The sequence below is a fragment of the Triturus cristatus genome, chromosome 3_1 (assembly GCF_964204655.1).
Source record: "Triturus cristatus chromosome 3_1, aTriCri1.1, whole genome shotgun sequence".
NCBI classification, from domain to species: Eukaryota; Metazoa; Chordata; class Amphibia; order Caudata; family Salamandridae; genus Triturus; species Triturus cristatus.
Genome location: NC_140583.1, coordinates 139,256,170 through 139,266,246, shown reverse-complemented (window position 1 = coordinate 139,266,246; position 10,077 = coordinate 139,256,170). Strand labels below are relative to the sequence as shown.

General features: G+C 41.2%; 1 long non-coding RNA gene across 2 annotated transcripts in view; it reads left to right on the top strand.

The window, feature by feature from the left end:
* The first annotated feature begins 1,451 nt into the window (after positions 1-1,451).
* The window catches only part of LOC146859843 (uncharacterized), a 43,267-nt gene continuing 34,641 nt past the window's right edge, over positions 1,452-10,077 (top strand). For both annotated transcript variants that reach the window (XR_014979058.1, XR_014979059.1), the window contains exon 1: positions 1,452-1,851. This is a non-coding gene — a long non-coding RNA (uncharacterized LOC146859843). The remainder of the gene's footprint in view (positions 1,852-10,077) is intronic.

Genomic DNA, 10,077 nt, shown 5'->3' with positions numbered 1-10,077 from the left:
CGTTAATGTGGTAAGGCAACGCACAACTCCTATTGCCTGTATTCGCCTCACACTTCAGTTTTCTTTCCCTTTAATTCCGTTCAAAATGGCAATCCAACAGCAGGAATTTCAATGTAGTGTTGAACTCCTTGGTTGCTCGTTTTTTTCTTTCTTTTGTGCTTTGCAGTCTTAACAGCCTCCTACCACAGCTTCAGCAGAACTGCAATTCGGTGAACTTCACTGGGTTTTTCTTTCTCCAGGGCTACAACTCATTGCCTAAATTGAGGTGTCTTTCTTCCATAAGGAGCACACAGCATGAGGCAAGCTTTGGCTTTTATTGGAACCCTGGTGCAAGTGAACATCTGCTGCTCCCAGGTCCATAATGAATTCCCTTTCATTTGTACAATAACATTCTAAACAATAAAAAACTTTATAACCACATTCAACAAAGTGCATAACATAGGAAAAGAACCCAACGCCACAGCTGCCCTTTCTCAAATGTACTTGTTTGTGTTAGAGCTTTTTGTGTGGTTAAATCAAAATGTGCATCATTAATAGTGTGCAGAGCAATTAATCTGCACTTGAATGCACATGTACATAAAGCTATTACCATTACACCGAACTTGCTACGACAAGTTAAAGTGTGTTTTTTTGGCTTAGGCGAACTTGTCCTCAGGCTTCAATGCCATCTTGCTGAAAATGGATGCTGTAGTATCATCATCTTTATTCTCTGCTCATATTTCTGCCTGACACTACATGCAGCAAGATGTGAATTGTTTATTTGAGAATAACGTATTAATTTAGAAGGGCTGAATCAATATTCATGTAGTGGGTTAGTGCTAAAGTGAATGGGTTATAAGAGGATTCATAATACTATAGCATGATTTGTTGAAAATGTATTGTTTTGCTCACACCATGCTGACTTTGTAGCTTCAGTGCTTTCTTATGGAGAAATGACATTGTTTACCATTCTACTAGGGATGCTGCCCAATTTCTTACTGATTTTGCTGCACATTTTAGACTTGGTCTATTTCTGATTTTCAGTTTTTCAACTTTTTGTTGGAGTCCTCTTCTTTAATTACAGTATTTTGAAATGCTGTTGGGGACCTTGCCTATGGGACACACTGCCTCTTGATTTGAGGTTAACACCATCCCCAATCCACACAACAGCTGGACACACCACTGAGGTGCAGAATTTCTAGTGGTACAGAGCGCCCACATTTGCATCAAATGCCCTTTTTACTAAAACTATGCGTGTTTCTTTAAATGTCCTCTGCTCATTAAAGGACCTCTGATGCCTGAAATGCCCTCTGCTTATCCCAAATACCCTTGGCTTCATGTTTGCAGCTAATGTTTGACTCAGATAAGCTTCATTGTATTCCCACGCTGCTTTTCTAAGAAATTTAAAGCTATCTACCTGAAGTATGTTTTGTTAGGCAGGGGAAAAAGCCTAACTCTACCTGTGCACGTTCACATTTTAGTAGAAAAAGGGATGTTAAGGATGGTAAATATCGACTCTCTTAAATTATTTTTCTGATCAATTGGAAAATTGCCCTCATTTTGAACTTAGAGGCTACCTTCACTGAGAAAGTCACTCAAGAGGACCAGACTCCGGTTGGATCGGAACAGTATTTTGTTTTGCGGAGTTTGACATTTGTGCTTCAAAAGGATCTCGTTGTTGGCCGCTGTTTATGTTTTTAGCCAACATCCAGAATTACATTTCTGAGTGTTTACTCCAGGACATCAACTTGTGCAGCAGATCTACAAATTCTGCTTCTAAGTTGGACCTAGAAAATTTGCGAGAATGCTCTTACTCAATATAGGATGATGGACTGAAAGATGAATCAATGTTTAACTCACTTCTTAAAGAAGGTAAGGTGCTTATTTTTGGCATAGATGTATCTTAAATAATTCTAAGTGTGTCTAAAGTTGTTTTGTAGTTTAAAAATAATAGAACAGTTTCAATCAAACACAAAAGGCAGAAGTGCCTCAAAAATTGAAATTTGGCAGATTGGTTGGTGATTCTAGCGGGGAACACAAGGATGTACTTGGGTGGTTGAGGTAGCTAGAAAATATAATAGTTCAGATGCCTTTCCGCATTGCAGGTGCACAAGTATAACAATTAGTTTTAAAGAGGCAATCAAATACAATAGCAGAGTTCAAAGGAGAATGTTTCATTTCAAAGGTAAAAATAGAGGTCAATAAAACTGCTTCTGAAAAGAAGCCAAACTATATAACAGAAAAAATAAAAGTAGTGGAACTTGGTTCCCATTGTTTAACATTAACTTTTATTTATACAACAACCCTGACATCCTTTATTTTCCTGCATTGTGCTGATGTATTTAAAAGTCAAAGGGTCTGATTAAGAACTCGGCGGACGGGTTACTCCGTCACAACGGTGATGGACATCCCATCAGCCGAAATATAAATCCCATTACAACCTATGGGATTTATATTACGCTAAAATATAAATCCTATTACATCCTATGGGATTTATATTACGCCAAAATATAAATCCCATTATATCCTATGGGATTTATATTTCGGCGGACAGGATATCCGTCACCGTTCTGATGGGATAACCCGTCCTCCGAGTTCTAAATCAGGCCCATATGTCATTAGTAGTGACGATTAAGGTCCTGGTTTTGGCAGCAGGGTTTTTGGGGCTAGCATTTTGCATGCATTTTTATTAAGAAGTGGTTTGAATGCATGGCCATGTATTGTGAGAGTAGAAGACAGACTACGGCTAAGCCCCAGAAGCGGAAAGGAGTATACATGGCTCCTTCGTGTCTTTAGGGGGAACAGATGGCAGGTCACTATGTTATTTCTGGACTTAGGGCCTCTTTAGTGTTTGTCAAACAGCAGAGCTTAATTTGAGCCGGTGGTTTCCAGTGCTCTGCATGGCACTTAATTGTCAACATCAAATCTTATGACAGCTGCCACATGGTAGCACTGTTTGTGTAATATAAATACGAGCACAACAACAGTTGTTCATTAATAAAATAGGCATTAAAACAACTAATAACTGCCTCACAAGCCATTCTTGTAGCTTACGGGGTCCTTGAAACGTCTGAATTGTCGCACCTGAAGCAGTGTAACAGCTCGTAGTTGTGTATGTACTGTCATCGCCAGTGCTGGAAGTACAATGGGTGGCGCAAGTTGGGGGGACCTCCTGACGAGAGCCCCGGCACTTATTGTTTTACAAATTCAGCTCAGTCGGACGGGGTGCTCCATAACAAATGTGGTACAAATGTGGTACCTCTCTGCCAAACTGACAGTCCACCTGCCTTATTTAGTGTCAGGATGACCACGTTTCCCTCAACAGTGCCCCTGCTGACTCTGCTGGTGGAAACCTTACATCGAGCACACGGCAGACTTGTACATGTTGGTGTAAGTACATCAGACTTGGAGCATAGGGTCTGATGTATTTTTTTTCTGTTTAGCACTGCTAGTAAAAACCTAGTGGTCGCGTGCAGATAAAAATAAACACACGATGCAACATCCTAGGATAAACCCCTAGGTATCAGCGTTATTAGTATCTTGTTTTACAAAAACGAACTGTCACATTGCGAGTCTGTGTTTTGTAAAACACAAAGTTTTGCTGAATATTTTGCTGACCACCCACAGGAAACATGGCGGCAGCAAATGTTTAGTGTCTTATGAAGAACTGTCATTGCAGCAGCATCTTTGATAGCACAGACATCTCAACCAGGCTAGCAGATATCTCTAAATATGGCCTACCTATATGTGGCCTACCAAATTCAAAATGGGCTTTTAGTTGTCAACAAAAAAGGAAACATAGCCTCATTTATAAGGCCCTCCACTTATCACCTCCTCCTCCAGTAGAGGACCCTTGTCCTATTCAGAGCTGATAGGTGAATTGGCTGGGATTTGTTTGCATCCGCAAAACTTACGAATAACAATACAATTCATGTGCAAGCAGCTTTCTTACACTGTGTAGGAGCCATTGTTTGTTTTCTCTGCCCTGGTCCCAGACAAGGTAACTATGTATTAGGAATTTCTCCTTTTGTAGCATGGATCTCCTAGTGCTGCAAAGGCAGAAGACAGGTCTCTGTCAAGGACAGACAGCTGAAGGAGCCGGCAGAGGCTCTACCAGCTGTTCACCCGGCTCTATATGCTGGCAGTCCATTTACATTTCAGCTCTGATAGGACTTAGCAGAGCATACACAATAGAGGGAGTTGTAAATAACTATAAAGTTTCCCTGTGACCAGGTCAATGGAGATATAGACAGAGCTCAATTGTTCTCTAGCCTCGTCATGAGAGTTTCCTAGGTCTGCTCTAGGCATGACCTTCTGGTCTCATCTTGGGGAGACCGAGGTCATCACCGTCTTCTGGATTACCGATGGTTGTCGATGGTTCTTTCCTTGCCGGAAAATAGTTCCAGATCTTAGCTGCTTGTATAGAAAAGAAGGTTCCTCACATTGACTACTTGTAGTTAGGGATGAGCAATTAAGATGGCAGTCTGGATCTGAGAATTCTGTATATATATATTCGGTGCTTTGCCATCAGGAAGGCAGGACAACTGCCCTATGCCTTATGGTGAGGATCTCAAAGGTTCTGTTGAAGCAATGGAAAGCAAGAGAAGAGCTTCTATGGCCTCTGAGATATGGTCAGGTAGGTCTGTGGGCAACAGTTGTCTTGCCATGAGGTTTTCAATTCCTTGTAGCCTTCTCAGTAAGGAAAGTACTTCTTGAAGCCAGTTTGCATATTGATAAATTGATAAACAACGGAGGTGGTAGCCTGAAGCTTCTGTGGGGCATCCTAGAAGAGGGAAATGTTGTCTTGATCTAAAAGGTACTTTTGATTACTTGATTAACACATAGAGACTGTGAAAGGCTGGAGTCCATGATCAGTCCTTAAGTTCCTATTTCTATCAATGCTGTTGGTGGTACTCCAAGTCTCTGAGGCCAAACTTGTAGTTCTTCCAATCTCTGTATTTGAGGACCTTTTTATGATGATTAGATAGAATCTATTGATTAATGACTTGGAGACAATGATCGTGTCTTGAGCTATAAACATTATTCAGATTTTTCAGTTTAAGAATGGTTATCAGTAAGACATGCAAGGTTGGAAGCAAAGAGGGATGCAAGATGAAGACATTTAAATGACTGAATACAGAAGAGGAGATAAGCATGAGAAGAGTGATTTGAGAAGCTAGGTTATACATAAGTCCCAATGGGTTAGACTCAGGATTACATGCCAAGGACCCAGTCTAGAGTTGTGAGTATGCAACAAATATAGCCAGTAACATGGTGAAGTTCTTCTCAAGACTACAGTCCGAAGCATTGTCCACTGTCTCTGGAAGAACAGAAACTCAGTTGGGGTGCAAGGGGTGCATGGAGTGTTAATATTGACATTCGTGTAGCTCATTGCCTGGCCAGTTTGAGCCATCCTGTGTTGTTTTGTTTATTAGGTTCTAGTTTGTTTCTAAGACTTTGTGATGTAATTTGCATAGTGTGAGGGCAGGTAATAGATTTATGTGTGGCATATAAACCTGTGATCTTGCCAGATGGTTGCTGTCTTTATTGAACTGTGTATAAATGAAATAAAACTGGAGAGATGTGTCCAGAAGGCAATATGGTTTGCTTACACATCATGAATGCTATTACTTCTGTCAAATCTTTGTTGGCACACCTGTAATTGATACTGTGCCAAAGTATATCTGCCTATATGTCATAGGCCGGATTTCACACATAGTCCTGTCTGCACCACCGAGGATTTCACATCTAAAGCTGAGGCTTTCAGGAGTCACTTAGATGTGCGCAGAAGAGTAACGTGTTAGGTGCAAACCCAATTTACAAAGTAAGCTATTTCAAATGTTGCCACTTTTTTTTAAATTAAAGTTGCTGATTGTACCAACTTGAAAAATCTGGGAAAGATATAAAATTGCAAAACAACCTATGAAAAATTCTGAAAACGGAGCATTTTCCAGTGGCAAATTGACACCAACCAATTGTTTTGTGCTAGGGTTCTCCTGCTAAAAAGTGTATATAAAAAATCTTGTGCAGAAACTATTTTTGTTGTATTGCGCTGCCATCCATATGGCTGTTCAGCATTCCCAGCAGCCTGTGCATGTACATTCAATTCAGTGAGGTCACTGTCATGGATGCAGTCGCTACATGCTGCATCCAACGATGCATCACTGCGCGGCACAAACTAGTGATGGGCCTACTGGGCTGACAGAACAGCTTGAGATCAAACGTCTGGACACGTGATGGATGCAGTCACTACATACTGCATCTAAAGATACGTCACTGCGTAGCACACGTCAATGGATGAGCCTTCTGGGCAGAATGGACCGCTTGAGGTTATGCGACCGGGAACATCAAACAGGGCGAACTATGCTTGTTGTGCTTCCGTCTAGGTCTAATGATACAAGGACCTTTTATTAGTGATCCTTGAATTTAACAAAGAACAATTTAATCAACACTCGGGTACTGTTCTAATGTTTTTTTCAGGACCCATCGATACGTTATCAAACAGTGACACACATTGTTGTTAAAAATGTACCCTAAATAAAACCAACCCTCAGGAATTCCAAATGTATCTTAATTAATTACTATGTCATACAAGCATTGGCAAAGCCAGTAGGTATGACATTGGATGTTCATGTTTTGTTTTTTTCAAAGCTTTTTTTGATTTGTCGTTTTCGTGTAAACTTTTATTCTCCAAGGCCAGCGTTTAATGTCATTAGGGGGGTTTGGATAAGATGCCTCAATCAGTACAGGTTCTCACTGACTTCATTGTGGATCTACTGGAAATCGCCATGATGAAAAAATGACTTTTTCCAAGGGGATTATTTCCTTCACACTAAGGGAGCACGATGGGGACCAGCTTTGCAGCAAATTTAGCAATACTTCTTATCTGGACAACCATGAAAATAACTTTATCTTTAATGACGATAATCCATACCGGGGCAATATTGCTCTTTGGAGACAGTATATTGATGATGTTCTCTTGATTTGGACTGGGAACGAAACAGACCTCAAGCATTTCCATCCGTGGCTGGATGAGAGATACCAAGAGATCAAGTTCACTATTCAATATAGTTCCACCTGTATTGATTTCCTTGACATTTCCATTAAGGCTGTGGAGGGAGAACTTTACATCACTCTATTTAGGAAAAGTAGCGAGAAAACCACCCTCCTTCGTTACACAAGCCACCATCCTAGAAATCTGAGGGATAATTTGTCTTATGGGCAATTCCTCAGACTTTAAAGGAATTGCTCACGCAAAGCGGATTACTTTAGGGAGTCAGAACACCTATTGGCGGAGATAGGTTACCCAAGGAGCTTCCTTAAGAAGGCCCAGAAGAGGGCTTGGTTTAACCCAAGGGAAGTACTGCTTGAACCCAAACTACAGGCGGGTGACACACGGAATAGGATGATATGTGTGACGACCCACTACACTTGGAGTAATGAGATAAGACGGGTTATGAACCAGTACTGGGCTTTAGTGGCAGATGGGATTGACACCAATGCATGCATTCAGTAAAGGCAAGAGCATTAGAGATCATGTAGTGAGTTCCTACGTAGAAGGCCCTTCTAAATCCTCCATACTTTCACTAAAAGGTCATTGGCCATTGTAAATGTGGGAGTTGCAAGGCATGTGATTTGACGATGGAGACAAAAACATTCAACCACAATGCACGTACATTCACACTGATAGGACACACAAACAGTAATAGTGTAGATATGATATATGTTATGGTATGTCCTTGTGGATTTTTGTAAATTGGCCAGAACCAATAAAAAGTGAAAGCACGCACACTACAGCACTGTAGTAGCATCAGGTGCAAGGTTCAAGGGGCGCATATGGTGGAACACTACCATACTTTTAATCACCTGGCTGAAGTCTGAAATGGATAGTTTTAGAAAACCTCACTCTGGGCCCAAGGATTAGCAGTTTGGTTGACATTCTCAATTTGCAAGAATGCAAATGGATGCACATCCTAGGCACTGTGACCCATGGGTTGAATGAGTGCGAAGAGATTACAAGGCAGGTGCCTCTATTGATAATGGCTGACATGATGATCACACATTGTGACCATATCACAACTATGGCAATCGGACGCTGGTTTTTATTAAGTGAGTTGGTCAAACTAGGTGATTTTGAGGGTAATTATGGGTCGTGGCATTCACACTTATTTCAACAATGTGATCTATATTACCGTGCGGCACTATACGACATAGTAATTAATTAAGTTACATTTGGTATTTCTGATAGGTGGTTTTACTTAGGGGACATTTTTAACAACAATGATGTTTTATTCAAAACAGTTGTATTTCTGTCTAATCGTAACAACAATAAACAATTGGTGTCTCCATTTAATTTTTCCCTCACAAGAATGTCATTGTGACCCATGAACTGTGCTTAATTTGTTGCCTGCTATTACATAATACTATATGCATTGTAATAACGGAGCATAACTTACAATAGATCAGCAATTGGTAAACACTGTTGTGTCAGTGTTTTGACAACGAATATATGGGTACTGAATAAAACATTAGAACAGTCCCCGAGTATAGATTACATTTTTCTTTGTCAAATTCAAGGATCAATAATAAAAGGTCCTTGTATCATTAGACCTACACAGAAGCATAACAAGGATAGTTTTCCCTGTTTGGTGTGCCCGGTCGCATAACCTCAAGCGGTCCATTGGGCCCGGAAGGCTCATCCACTGACGTGTGCTATGCAGTGACGTATCTTTAGATGCAGTATGTAGCGACTGCATCCATCACGTGTCCAGACGTTTGATCTCAAGTTGTTCTGTCAGCCCAGTAGGCCCATCACTAGTTTGTGCCGCGCAGTGATGCATCGTTGGATGCAGCATGCAGCGACTGCATCCATCACGTGTCCAGACGTTTGATCTCAAGCTGTTCTGTCAGCCCAGTAGGCCCATCACTAGTTTGTGCCGCGCAGTGATGCATCGTTGGATGCAGCATGCAGCGACTGCATCCATGACACTGACCTCACTGAATTAGATTTAAGACACCAGATATGGGCGGTCTCTTCTTCTCCTTATTTAAATACCACTGAGTAGGTTTTAACGCAAGCATAATTTTCTTTTACTTTTAGAGTCTGTGCCTTGAATAATCTAGACAACTCTGTGTACAATTGATATTATGACAAGTTAATACGTCAACGAAGCCCTTCACAACAGGGGGAGTAATAGCACTGGTATGCAGTCCTTGTTACCGTCACAGTTTTTTACCTTTTATTTATTAGACATTTGTGCTATTGCTTTCAGCTCAATCACATACTGGGTCTATTCAGACTAATATAGGGGAGAGGAGTCGGCCTGACAGCTAGGGCGGTCGACCTCAAATCTGGGGAACTGGGTTCGAGTCTCGGCAATGACGCTGAACATCCTATGATTCTGGGCAAATCACTTAATCTCCTCGTGCCTAACAAAAATGAATGTGTCCTCATGTAACGCAACTGGTGCTGAGGAAATTTGATTACGGCTCCATCTTGCGTATTGACACCATTGTGATGTTGCCCTTACTCAGGCACCAACGACCTTCGTAGCGTTTCTTTCATACTCTGTACTGTAACATGTTAAACGACCTTTTCCTGTCTCTCTGAGCAAAGTACACTCTGAGACCCGGCTCGAAGCAACTAATTCCCGTGATAACCATCTATTGACCCTTGGTGATCCTTCTCTGCCTCTCCAATTGTTTTACGAATCACCACCTGCAACACGCAAACACGTCCTGTTGTAAATTAATTTAACTTAGGAATGCTCATGCCACCTGGCCTATAGGGTCAGGTAGAGAACACGACCCTAGGGAAGGAATTTCTATTACCTATTATCCTGTATCTTGTACAAAGAATGTTTGCTACTGGATGATTTGTTTGTTTATATTGCACATTGAGGGGGTTGTTGCTTTATGGGATTCAAGCGCTATAAAAGACTGTGAGCCACGGATTGAAGTGGCAGTCTCCTGAGAACCTACCACTGATGTACTTCTAGGACAACTGTACCTAGCTGCAGCTAATAAATTGAAGTTCCTATGCCAACAGAGTGTTCCGTGTCTGTACATTTAGAAGGCGAACTCAGAAGATTTCAGGCG